Source organism: Argiope bruennichi, chromosome 2, assembly GCF_947563725.1.
Source record: "Argiope bruennichi chromosome 2, qqArgBrue1.1, whole genome shotgun sequence".
Classification (NCBI taxonomy): Eukaryota; Metazoa; Arthropoda; class Arachnida; order Araneae; family Araneidae; genus Argiope; species Argiope bruennichi.
Window position 1 is genome coordinate 107974054 of NC_079152.1, and position 14748 is coordinate 107988801.

Consider the following 14748-nt stretch of genomic DNA (forward strand, 5'->3'; position numbering starts at 1 on the left):
GATTTAAATTAAATATATCCAATATATTCAACGAACCAACTGGTCACCAAAGACGACTAATTCTTAATAAAAAATGTGAAGAGTATAACAATATTCTAAAATATAGTAAACATCTCTATATTCATTGAAGTATTTTTATATAGAATATATTCATTGATGATTTAAAGGTTCAAACTTTTGGTGATGTGTAATTCATATGATATAATCATCTTAAATCTTTTGTAATTACTTTTGTTTTATTTAGTGAAACGCATATAAGCAATTGACAAAAATTAAGTTATGCATACCGCTTTGAAAGAATGCAAAAGTTTTGTCAACAGTTTTTATGGTTTTTATGCGCAGTTCAAACGTACATTTAAAAATATTCTTTTTAACGGAAAAATATTATATTTACTGGCTTTAAGCAAATTTCACAACTATGCGGTTTGTTGAAAATAAACAAGTTATAATGATATGAAAAGAAAAAATAATTCGAAAAATAAGAATAAAACACTAATGATTTCCATAGTGCGAAAGGTGAAGTTAGTTTATGCTTACATATAAATAAAATGCAAAATGAAATATCTTATCTTATCGATCGTGAGTTAGCTATTACTCGAATATTCTGAAAGCTATTGTATATGTGGTAAATTCCAATCAATATAATTAAACTTCTGTTTAAAATTACATTCTAATACTAACAACATATTTACAGGTTCTTTAAGAAACACAATTCGTGAGAGTGCGGTGAAAGTTGTAAAAGTGCGCTTCTGAATCATGCAAAAACTCGTTAAAAGGATAAACATAAGTTGTGTATTACAAGAATGTAATAATTAAAACTGAAAAATGTTATAAAACATCAAACGATATCCTCGTAATTCTTTATGGCTCGAGATCAATTGCTTAAAATTAAGAAATTTATTAAAGTCCAAAAATTGCCTAAAGTCAAAAATTTTAATAAATCAAAAATAAGAAACTAAATTACAAATTAGTAATGTTATTTGAAGGGGACGTCACTTCAGAAAAACCCGCGCATTCCCCCCGCTGTCAAGAATTATTCTTGACAGGTATTGTCAAGAATAAGTGTGATCAATTTCGAAATCATCCTTTTCGTTAGACCATTAGTGTCCAAAATGTTACTGTTCGAACTAGCCTGTCAACCCCTGGATGAATGAGTATCAATAACTTTTCCAAAAGTCACGACATCAGTTGGTTGTCCCTTATCTTTCATAAATACCACATCATTGAGAATTTGATGTGTGAATTATCCATTTTTTCAGCAGTTACTAGGATAATAAAGTTACGACTCCATACTTTCCAGAAGCCCTGATACATGATTCCCAGTAAAGCGTACCTTCCAGAAAAAGAAAAGTTAGAATTACAACTATGGGGTAGTATGATAAGAATATCTCCGATAAGAAAGTGAGCAGAAATTAAAACAAAGTAGCCACAGTCATCATTCAACCAGTCAAAGGCCTAGAGTTCTCGCAAGCCTCTATTTGTGTGATAATTCCTCAAAAATCAGATATGACTAACCAATAACCACCAATGTATGCATTTGAGCTCAATATAAAATATCTTTTAAACATTTACTCCTAGTAGTCTCACTGACCGATTCTTTTTTATTAGCCGTCTTTAGTGATCAACACTGATTCGTTTGGCCCATTGAATGCAAAAATTTTCAATAAAATATTTCATAAATAAGTGGCTTGATCTAATCCCATTACTTATATATATATATATATATATATATATATATATATGACTCAATGTTGTGTGTAGCAAGAAGTTTGAATTTTGTACATTGTTTTTTATAACAAGTGAACACATTTTGAAAGTCCTTTTTTAAGTTTGGGTGGAATGGAATACAACTGTCATATTTGAAGCCTTCTGGTTTTAGTTTGTTTCTTTATTATTATGAATTACTGTATATAAATATGTTATTAAAATGTTATATTACCGGTCAGTCTTGTTCTTTTATGGAAATAATTTTATTGGTCATTTCACAACGACAACCTTTTCAAAAATATTAAATATTTTCAAAACAAAAATTTAATTTTAATATAATTATAGTTTGCACAACATTTTGTGCATTTATATAACATATCAGGTAAAAAAATTCAGACAAAAAAAACTGTACGTTAATTGATTAAGGATCTCATCAACAAAATATTTTTAACTTAAACTTTTCAAAACACAAGTTCTGTTTTAAAAATATAATATGTGTACAATGAATATGATAATTCATTTTATTTACGATTTCAGATAAAATTTAAAGCATTGATCCGAAATGATGCATGATTAAACTTTATCTAACTCAAAAATTTTTTCTTGAATAGAAAAATACTCACGAAATGCATAAGAGTAATAATATTTAATTAAATTTAATTAATAATATTATTTTATTCAATTAAACATTAAAAATGGAATTTATTTAGCGATGAACCTTTCTGTGCAATAACGAATGTGTTTATTAATTTTTATTAGATTTTTGAGATTTTTTCTGCATTGAGTGAATAGAAAAAGTAAGAACACCGCAATCAAACAACAACCATTCTAGCTTCAGGAAGAATTCTAATATTTTTCCACTGAATTATTTAGCAAAAAAAATTTTTTTTTTAAAAAAACAGTTTTACAAATCATAAAAAATGTTCTTGATTGTTTGCTTTTAAAGTACACAAAACTTCTTTCAAGTAACTGCATCAGAACTGAAAAATAATTAAATCCATTATAAAACCCTAGTCAGTGGGATGAAATCAAAAGTCAACTGTTCATGCCTTGGTTTTCAATGATGGAATAAAAACCTTTGATAAAATATTTGTAATAATAATTAAAACAACTGGAGTTTCGCTACAGCAATGAAAATTGTACTATTCAATTGAATTCAGAAATATTAGTATAAAATGTATCTAAACTTTAAAAATGCATTACATTTTTTTTTAATTTATGGTAGCTAAATGGAATTGAATTTATGATTATTTATTTGGAATTTTTAGATGGTGTAAACTCTATTTTGTTGTTGTGTTTTAGACTATAATCTGGTATAACACTGACATTTCGTTAAAATTTTAATAAAAGTTCATTAAAAAGTCAAAGATGCTTGTTCTCACCCTTCTAAGACACACAGACGTATAAATATTTTCTTTTATTGTTAACAAACTTTTGGCAAAAATAAGGGATGATGACTGATTTTGTCCGCTGAATTATTTTAAGACTTTCAGTCCTTTTAAAACAGAAATAAAATCCAGTAAATTTCTACTTTATTACTTGGGGTAAAATGATGATCCGTCCTTTTACATAATAGTTAAGAGTTTTACAAATTTCCAAGACAAATGAATCTGTTGCTCTAAAAAATCTTAATACTCTTGTATTTTTTATAACATGCAACACGTTCATGAAGATTTAATGTTTACAATTTTTATTCTAATATTAAAGACGATTTACTTGTATTAGAGATGACTGCGCGTGTTGAAGCTCTACATGCTAGAACATTCAACTTGGATTATCAAATTTGGTATATATATATATATATATATAAAAGGTTGTAAATATACATTGTGGAGCAATTTTTTAAAACTTTTATTAAAGAAATAGCAGAATTTTTGGGGAAAAAATTTTCCGAAACTATTACATTTTACGAATAACTTTTACATCAATTTCAAATGGAAAAAATTATTATTTCATTGTTATTAATATTTTGCTGAATAATTTTTATATAATTTAAAAAAATTCTTTAAGAATATTTTGCAACATGATATATCATTACTAAAGTGAAACTCAGATCATTTTGATTTGAATTTTTTGATAATGACATTTCATGGGGTTTTATTAATTAATTAATGGGAAAATGTGATTAATTGATTCTCTTTCTCAAAAGTTTCCTAAATAGTTCGGAGAAAAGGTCAGTGAGCCTGTGAAAGTAGAATAACACTATACTCAAAAAGGATGAATTATAACCATAAAGTATTGAGTGAATTATAACTATAAAGTATTTCTGCCTTGAAAATAAAATCTCATTGTTCAATCTAAGTAATTAAATGAATCTTAATTAAAAAAAATGTTTCTAATAAAGGATTTGGAAATTGAATATTTGGTTATGAGAATTTTATTAAACATTAATTTATATGATTATGATGAACTTTAGTTCATCATATAAACCGATTAGTTGAGAAATCAATTTGGCAAATTTCAAAAATAACTGAATATTTATTTCAGTCCATTATTATAAGTCTCTTGCTCCTAGTCTTTATTACATCCTTGGTTCACTCTGCAATCTAAAAAATTATTTTTCAGTATTTAGGAAATAATAAAAAGTTGGATATTCAAGGTAGAACTTATAGTAAGAGTAGTGTGTTCAAACCAATTTGGACCTCCTGCACAAACAAAATAACATGAATAAAAAAGTTGAAAAGTAGCTTTATTATCAGTTTATTACAATAAAAACAAGAAAATTCGAGACAGAACTTTTTCTAGTGAACACAAAATTATGGATAAAAAACACAAAATAACTTTAAACACCAAAAATTAAAACTACGATTCTGAGATTTTTTTAACTAAAATTTTACATTTCATCTTGAAAATCAATAAAAGAACCCCCAAAAAAATTGATGATGGAATAAAAAGAAGTTCTAAAAAGTGCTATACAAATGAAAACGTAAAAAAAAATTAAATGATAGACAATGATGAAAATAATCCAATAAAACATAAAAATACAATGGCCTTAAAATAAGATTTCAAAAATAAATAGAATTTTAGTAAGCAAATTTAACTTTAAATGTGATACTCCACTATCTAAAATAATGCGCTGATACAGCAATTATATTTCTATACTGAAAACTTTAAGGAAAGTTTGAATAATCAGAATAAAAGTAAAGAAAAACTGTAAACAATAAAATAAATAAATACGATCTATTCGAAAGCAGTCATTGAAGGGAAAAAAAAAAGAGAAAACATCCATTCAGTATTCTCAACTAATTGAATTTAGCTTTTTAACAAATACAAAATCGCTCGAAACTACCATTTTTGCTTTAGAGAAACTATGCAATTTTTTTGATGATATAACTGTTAAGATTCTTTTTCCGGCAATCCAGTATAAACTCATAAGTAGCTGAACCAGTTCGAGGAAGTATTCTCCTCTCAGCTGCCTAGTATACTAACACAATATAGTGTACTTTTGTTATTACTTTCATAGTAAAATCAGTTACAGATTTGGGTTCAAAATCCAATGCAGAAATTCCTTTTGGTTTTAATTACATATATAAAATTCATTCTTCTATGTTATTCCAATTTTGACTTATTCCGTTCCACTATAAACAGAATTTTTAAAATGGGTTTTTTAAAATTAAGGAGGTGTAAAAATTAAAATATCGAGAGCATTGTATTACAGTCAAAATATCGGAAGTATTGTATTAGAATCAAAATCTCGAAAATATTGTATTAGAGTCAAATTCTCGAGGTCGAATTCTTTGATGATAACAATTCATTCATTCTGTTGGAAATATCTTAGAAAATAAAAACTTTTGACTCCTGAGACGAAGCCTTCTTCTTCTTTGAAATTATTTTAAGTACTTGTGATTAGTACTTGTTATTTAAATAGTTTTATAATAAAATAAAAATATTCAAAATATTCGAATTAAAATGACGAAGAATACATCTTCAATAAGAGGATTTTATTAATAAAAATTATATAAAATTATAAAAAACAAGGAAACATCTTATAATTTTTTTAAAAAATTTAAAATATTTATGCGTTGAAATATTAAAAGATCTTTTTACGTAAAAAAAATATTATTTGGCAAATAACCATATATAGACCATGTATATCAGAAAATAGAAAATTTTAAATAAAAACTATTGTTCGACTATAGTTCTTATCCAATATATGCATATTTCTTAAGTTTTGACATCAAAAAAATTCAATGGGATGCTCTTATTCAAACAGAAAATAAGCATAAAATAGTATATGAATTACAGAAAATTTTTCATACTTAATGAAATACCTATAAAACACATGTTTTCCGCAAACCTACTTTGTACATCATTAATAAACCCTTAAAATTACAAAAAAATTTCAAAAATGGGAAGAAATTACAAAAATTGAGAAACCAAATTTGAAATTAAATAGAATTTTAACCAGCAAATTTAAATTAAAATGAGATACTACACTATATGATACTATACTACTGTTGCTGAAGCAATTCTATTTGTTTACTGAAAACTTTTAGGACAGTTTGATTTATAAGAATAAAAGTGGGAAAGAAATAGACTGAAAGAAATAAAATAAGTAAATACGATCTGTTTGAGAGCAGACAGTGAAAGCAAAGAAAAAAAAATTATATCACTCATATATACATTATATCATAAACATATATAAAAGTGCATATAAATTAACAGAAAGTTTCGAAAGTTTCTTGATTTTATGTATTATTATATTGTATATAACTTTTATGGCCTGAAAGCTGTTCCTAAACTCCATCTAAATGAAAAAATATTTTCACATTTCACCTGATTCGGATTAAACGTACTTCAAACTAAACTGTTATATGCATAAAATAAAAAATAGCTTTTTGAATATTAAAAATATAAACAGGATTGAGTTTTACTAAATGAAACTCTTGACTCGATTTGTATCTTTTACCCATTTTTTTTGTGGGTATATATGTCTGGAATCAGAAAAAAGACTAGAAACTTATCAACTAAATTAATAAATCTGTTAAGAATTTTAGCAATTTAAAAAATGCACTGTATTCTTATTATGGAATAGGATTAGAAAAGTTCCAAAAGACTAATCTATATTTCAATAAAAATTTGTTTCTTATTGCAGTTTTACTCGTCTTTACTATATCTTACCTTACATTTAATGCAGTTAATAAGTCATTTATAGAAAACATTCATTGCCTGATTAAAGTTCTTCACCACAAAATAATAGATAAACGTCATAAATAATGCTGCACCTGAAATTAAAAATATAAAATTTATTAACAAGGAATATTTTTATCAGAGATTATTAAGCAAACACAAAGTAAAGTAATTGAAACACATTATAATTTAAAATCTTTCTTCAAAATAGATGGATATAAAACAGGTGGAAAAGAGTGATGTAAAAATTGCGTTATAACAGACATATACGTTTTTATAAAATATGAGATCAAAGGTTGCTAAATCTGAACGTATTTCGCTTCAATATGGCAAACAAATGAAGATATAATAATGATTAGAAGTAGAGGGAAATATATCGTGTACTATAGAATCATATATATTATAGCACACTTAATTCTCCAGGCCTTTCTCTGTCCATATTATTTGCAATCTCAGTAAATGTATTAACCTATTTGAAATTCATTCCATTCCTCAGAGCCATAATGTATATATATATATATATAGAGAGAGAGAGAGAGAGAGAGAGAGAAAAGAAATTATGTTACTAAATGTGATTCAATTATTTCAGAGCCAAAATTCTGTCACTTTTAATTCAAGTGAAATTTAATACACTTTTTGGTTATTCTGTTAAATAAGACAAAACTCAAAAGTATTTTAACTCCACAACAGAGACAGTGATAAAAAGACACAAACATTGTTCCAGAAATTTGCGATAAATTTCTTCTTTCTAAATAAAAATTGCAGATAGTAAAAGTGAAATTAAATGAAATTGTATCTAAATATTTCAAAATATTGTAAGAAAATTTAATATCAGACAGTCATATATCTAAATGCATAATACCAAATCTTCAAGTAACAGTTAAAAATATATATAAATAGGAAGAAAATGTATTAATAAAATAGCAATGACAAATTTATTTTATCAACGAGAATTCTGAATCTAATAATATTATCAATTACTAAGCAAAAAGGTTCCTGATTTAATAAGTAATTATTAATAGAGATATAAAGTATATCATGCAAAAATTAAACGTTTATCTTTCTTTTTCGGAAACTAGACATCAAGTTAAACATATTTTTATTTTAAATTAATAAGTAATATCATTATTTTTTTAAAAAAATCCACTAGCAGTACTAACTAAATAAAAAATACAAATTTCAAGATGCATACCAATCAATACCATAGAATAGAAAAACCGTTCCAATTCAATCAGACGGAAATTCAGAATCTTTACATTAGAAACTGAAATGCATTAAAGACCAACCTTCCTTCACAAAAATCGATGTAATATGATTCAAAATTTCTGGCAATAGGATTTATTACTTTATGAATCATAAAACTTATATGTATATTTTTAAAATTGTGATTACGTCTTTATAGAAAGTTACATATACCTCCGATATTTGTTTCAATCATTTAAAAAAAAATTTCATAGGTTATGGATTTATTTAATGTTTAAAGAGTTCATTTTAATTAATTTTATTTTATTTTTATTTCTTTTTATATTTACTTCCTATATTTATTGTTAGTCAATTTATCTATTTTCAGTGGAAATGTCCCAGGAATGTTTAACCTCGTGATTTTTATTTCTTTTATTTATTGCATATTTATATTTAATGACGCTGATTTTTAATGGTTTGCAAACTTTTCCTTACATATAAAAAGAACACAGACATCCCTCGAATCAGATTCGATCTCACTAGAGTTGAATTGCGTTAAACATGTTTTCTAAAGCTTTGTACGCTCTTGCCTTTGCTGCTGTCTTGAGTTTGGGTAAGTTGTTTTTTGTTGTTCTTGTTGTTTTTTGTTTATCTTGCAAAAAAACATTTATTCGCTGCTTATTCTTTTTTACCCCTGAATGCTTTTATCAGATTTCATAAATCCTTAAAATTGGAAAAAAAATTCTAGTAAAATAGAGGCGCAATTATTCAGATTTGTAGACCAATACAACAGTTCGATAAAAAAAATTATAATTTTTTTCTGTTACTTTTTTTATTTAAATCTGTTTCATAAAAACAGAGTGGTTATAAAAAAATATACTGAAAGAGTTCTTTAAAATTGCAATTATTAGTATTAACACTTTAAAAGTAATATTTCATTCCTATATTTACTCTCGTTTTCGGTATTTACCAGCATTCGAAAAAAGGCATTTTTGGCATTAGGTATCTCTATCTATCCGGCAGTCTGAAACAGAGATAACTCACAAATGCTTTGAGCTAGACTGGTGAAATTTGGTATATTATCTATCAAATTCTGTACGGAATCCATTCAAAAGAAGTATGTCTCTATGGTTCTTCGAATATAATTGAGCTTTATAACTTCAAAACGCAGGAAATTAGGTAGATAAAATCTGGCACACAGTTCTGCCATCTAAAATGTAGATTTTTATCATATTTTCTACCAAATCTGTCAAAGTTTCACCAGATGCCGTTTCTCACGCTGCTTTCATCATACTTTCGCAGCATGTAAACGTAATAACTCAGGAAAACTATGATTTAAAGCAATGAAATTCGTTATATCTTGTGATTGTAATTGTAGTTTCTGTGTCAAATTTCAGTTTCAATCATTTCGCAAATAGGCTTCCAAACGATAGGTTCATCCTATAGATTTCAATAAAATGACTAGACTCATGCTGTAGATCTATAATTCAAAGCCATTGTTTGTTAATACCTATCAAGACATTCGCTGCATTACATAATTTCCACAGTTATATACTGTGAATGGGGAATAAGACCTCCTTTGAACAATATGCAAGAAAGTTTCCGGGAGTTCAGTTCTTCTGTGGTTAAAACTTCTATTCTTTAATAATTCTAAAAACATATAGTTTAATTTTTTGATTAATTTTTATTACTGAAACTCAAAAATTAATTATGATTTTTTTTCTAATTACAGCTCTAGGTAAGGATGATTTTTTTTTTCAAAATCGAGTTATCTGTCATATTGAATTAATTAATTGGTTTGAAACTGTGATAAATTTTTCTTGTGATTTATTATTCTATTTTAATTTCCTATATATTTCTTTAACTATATGAAATTTAATGAGAAATATACAGATATTAATTTTATTATTTAATTATTTCATATTTTAATTTAATCAGCTGTATGATATTTCAGATAGTTTGCCAATGTTTCTTATAATTTAGTCATATCCAAACATTCTGGTAAAATCCTTTTCTCATATATGTGATTAAAGCAGAAAGTTTTAAATTTAACAAGTTTGGAAGAAAAGTTTTTCAGAGTTTTCAAATTGAATATTTTCTCTAGAATCTATTTGTACATACATCGTGGCTTATTTTTCTCAGATTTAATTTTGAATATAAAATTCATTTCTTAATGTTAATATAAAGTTGCATAGAACTGGACAGCATGTTATTGTGGTAGCTTATAAATAAAAACAGTTCACAGTTTCATTTTAAATGGCAATTTTAATATCATTAAAAATACAGATACAATGAAGACAATAAAAGATGTAATATAACAAGATTATGAAAATAAATTTGCTTTCCAATTCTTATATGTATGCTTTTTTTTATTTTTAGCCGAACGTAAGAAATTATTTCTTTTCTTATTATTAACTTAAAGAATTTCTAATACTGCTAAAATTCTTAGAAACGTTTTATTTTTTATTTCCTTACTTAAGCATATGTTTTATGTTTATAAAAATTATTTTTTTTATTTTCTAATATTTATATATATGCATGCATTTTTATTTTTAGCTGAACGTAAGCATTTGCTATTCTTTTTTTTTTCTGCTTATTTTAATATGAATTGCTACATGTCACATGATTTTTCTAATCAATAAAATTTAACATTAATGGCAGAAAGTTAAGGAACGTTTATTCCTAACAACAAATAAATAAATATTTTCAATATTAAAAAAAATTACATATTATTTTTACCAAATTTTAATAAATAATACTCTTAAATAAAGGGGCTTGAGTTTAAAAAGAAATTATAACAAATAATAGTTTTAGAGTTTCCTCTAGACAATAATCTCAATTTAAATAGCATTTATAAAGTATTTCTGTATGGATACACTCCATTAATTAAGCTCATAAAGATATAATTTCAAAATAAATTTTCATTCCGAATGTACTACAATTTTGAATTTTTTGTTCTCATTATACAGCCAACAACTATACATCATTTTAATATTTTTAAATTTAACTTACGTGTTAATTAAACTTTATTCCACAGAAATGCCATAATTTTGAAATAAATTTGTGAATATTAAATAAAGCTACGAAAATTAGAGAATAATTATTGAAAATATATTTATTTTTAATATATTTGGAAAGTATTTTTTGACAATCTTTTTAAAACCGAGATCTTTGAATGATAAGGAAACTTTTGACATTTTGTAACATTTAAACATATATAAATATTCTAAATGGTTTTTCTTTTTCTCTATAACTTATTATAGCTGGCCATGATGGAAGTAAGTATTATTTCAAAATTTCAAATTCTTATAATTATTTAAGCAAAATATTAACAAAAATTAATTATTCATTTTCTTTTCACTTAATTCAATACTTGACAGGGTTTATTTGTTTTTGTTTTTTTTTTAATTTTTTGAGAAATGCAATTCTTAATAGCTCTAATTTCTGATTGATTTAATTTTCCTTTTTTTTTTAATTTTAAACTATTAAGGACTTTTTGATCAAAATAAATACTAAATTATTTTAAAATGTTAAGTAAGAGAGAGAAAAACTAAGAATAATATTTAACTAGCAATGGAATCTTTTTATTATTATTAGTTATTTGATATAAGTATTCTATGAAGTTTTCTGATAAAAAGAAACATTAAATTCTTTCCAAAATTATCATATTTTCTGATAGAATTTGTATGTAGAAAATTATTTCTTTTTCTGCTTTGAATTTCAAAGATTATTGTTACCGCAAATCTCGCAATTGCCCAATCTCCTTTCAGAAATTCTACATCCAAGTAAATAAATAATTGTAAACAGAAACTCTGCTCTCTTATTTTAATAAACTCTAAATATTTTCAATATCTATTTATTGTCATTCAGAGAAATTACAATCTGAAAAAGAGAAGAAGTAAAATTTTTCATTTTTCAGTTGAAGAAATATTTATTTAATTTATAAGAAGTGCATTTCTTTCAGAAGTCTAATTTCAAACTTTTTTATACTTAATATTAAAAAATTAATATCTCTCATACTATAAAACAGTAGACTGTATGGAATCTATTTTTAATGATCTAAATGCTTTCCTAAAATAGCTGTGTTATTGATTTAGTGATAAGAATTGAAATGTCATACACGTCTAATTATTATAAACTTTTTTATTAATTATTTTTATTTTTCGTATTGATTAATTGTAATTTTTAAAAAAGTCTTTAAGTATAGTAATGATAAAATAACTTTGATATAAATTAGTGAGATGCAAAAACTTTCAATTTCCATTTTTTCTCAGAGCGATAAAGAATAGTTTTATTTTTATTTGTTTGTTCCTTCTTAAATATCCTTTTGCTCTAAAATATGACATATGCATTTTAAAATTTATTAAGATTAATGAACTAAATAAATAACCTTGTAATTTATTAGACCTCTTCATATTTGTAAGTAGCGCCACCTTATAATAAGTAAAGGGTAAAGGAACATTTGTATTCAAGTTGGAAAAATCAAGCAATGAAAAAATTTTATAAAATAAAAAAGGCCTTCCTTTATATAACCTTGCAAAGTAAAAGCAGCAAATCAAATCTATTAGCTGAAAATACAATGTTGAGATTAAGTCAAACTTTTTTTAGTTAAGGTTACTAGACAATTTAGTAAGTTTGTAATGAAACCCTCGGATAGATCAAATACCTTCTGATATTATATTATTTCATACTATAAATTATGTATATGAATAATGTCAGATAATTTAATATATTTAAATAATATTGCAATTAGCTGTAAATCTATGCATTAAGACAAATAAAATTATTTCCCACCATATATTCGGGCTGAGGAAGTATAAAATATGTCTATAAAACAATAATGTACTGATTATTTTTGTTTTTCCTGAAACAGACATCTTCAACGATGCCGCTAGCGTTTTGGACAACTTCTTTGGAACCGGTTAGAAAGCCACTTTGAAAACGCAATATGAAAAAAAATATCTAGTTCAAAAACTCTATCAAATGTTCAAAATTTTATCAAATGTATCCAAAATTAATTGCACTTCTATTATCTGAAGTTGTGTACATTAAATATTCTTAATTATAAGCATATTTATAAAATACAATGTACCTGATCTTTAAAAGAATCTAATAAAAAAGGATCATATTTACTTCTTGTTATTTATTTTGTGACTAAATAATTTTATTTTAATTTTTATTTCAATTTAAATATTTGTAAGCATAAAGTTTTGTATTATTGGTCAATGCTTTATTTTGGAAGAATGCTTTGTTCCCTAATCAGATTTTCATATCAACAATGTTGTGTACACATTTCAAAAACACAAATTTACGGCGACAAAAACGCGAATTAAAATTGAAAAATTCTTGTTTGAGCACAGACTCAGTCTAAGTACAATGTCTTCTATCTAAGCCACGAGATCGTTATATTATATACGGATGTATAAGCATTCAAAACAATTTGTATTATCCAGCTTTGTGTATTTTTATTCTCTAGTATAATCATTAAAAATTAAAATTAGATTCATAATTTTACTTAAACATTTAGAAAACATCTTTCTTCTACATTCACTGTAATACTCTGTAAAACACTGTACATACACTGTAAAACAAAAATCCATGAAGCTGACGCTACCACTATAAAAATATTAGATTTTCAATGAATGCAATATTTTCAATATCATTATGGCCATGTAAAAACTAAATTCATTATCTTGTTTTTATTTTTATAACATGCAACTACTACATAGTGTCAGCGTTAAGCTAGACTTCTTTGTAAATAAATAATTAAATCACTTTAAAATACAAATGTAGGCACTAAAAATTAACTGAACTTCTGATACAATCAAATTTAATTGTTATGTATTTTACATTTCTATTAAATTTAGATTTGGGATATTTACTTGTTTTATAAGCAAAGAATATGAGGGAAATGAAATATTTCAATACACTCATGAAAGGAAATATTCATAAATATTTATGCAAAACAATGATGCATCATTTTCAGTTTATGGCAATTTATTTTTTCATTCTATTCCTTTTGTTTTTATTTTTTGTGGGTTTTTTTCCCCTTAAAGATTCTTTCTTAAATGTGCCCAACAAAAGTGAGCAAAAATGGAAGTGGATCACACTCTTTGGTATCTCTTTATAACTACAACCTTGTGAAAGCATTCACCATGCTCTCATTGACTAAATTATAATTTTGTAGGAAGAAGTCAAAGTGAAAATCCAGGAACTATATCGTCAGTGAATATATTTTTTGTGGGGTTTTTTTCCCTCAAAGATTCTTTCTTAAATGTGCCCAACAAAAGTGAGCAAGAATGGAAGTGGATCACACTCTTTGATATCTCTTTATAACTACAACCTTGTGAAAGCATTCACCATGTTCTCATTGACTAAGTTATAATTTTGTAGGAAGAAGTCAAAGTGAAAATCGTCAGTGAATATATCGCAAATATATTCACTGATGGTATAAATATATTAATAAATATATTCACCAGGAAATATATTGTCAGTGAATATATTTAACCTAATTTCTGATATTGGCACAATATGTTGTTAATGAAAGCTTTATCATTCGAAACTGTAATATATTCAAAGTATTTTAATGATGTATTCCAAAAAAAAACTTACACTTGTTTGGCAACATATTAAAATTGATCTTTAAATTTAAATCGTATAAAATCTTCTGACCTGATAACTCACAACTGTTCACTATTTTAGTTTTACTTCTATAAATTAAGTTGAATT

At 25.1% G+C, this 14748-nt stretch overlaps 1 long non-coding RNA gene across 2 annotated transcripts; it reads left to right on the plus strand.

The window, feature by feature from the left end:
- Positions 1-8419: 8419 nt before the first annotated feature.
- Positions 8420-13151, plus strand: LOC129957040 (uncharacterized). Of its 2 annotated transcripts, XR_008782721.1 has the most exons (3): positions 8551-8632; positions 9752-11297; positions 12893-13151. It is a non-coding gene; the product is annotated as an uncharacterized LOC129957040 (long non-coding RNA). The 2 variants fall into 2 exon arrangements; XR_008782720.1 differs by having other exon boundaries at positions 8420-11297.
- Positions 13152-14748: the final 1597 nt, after the last annotated feature.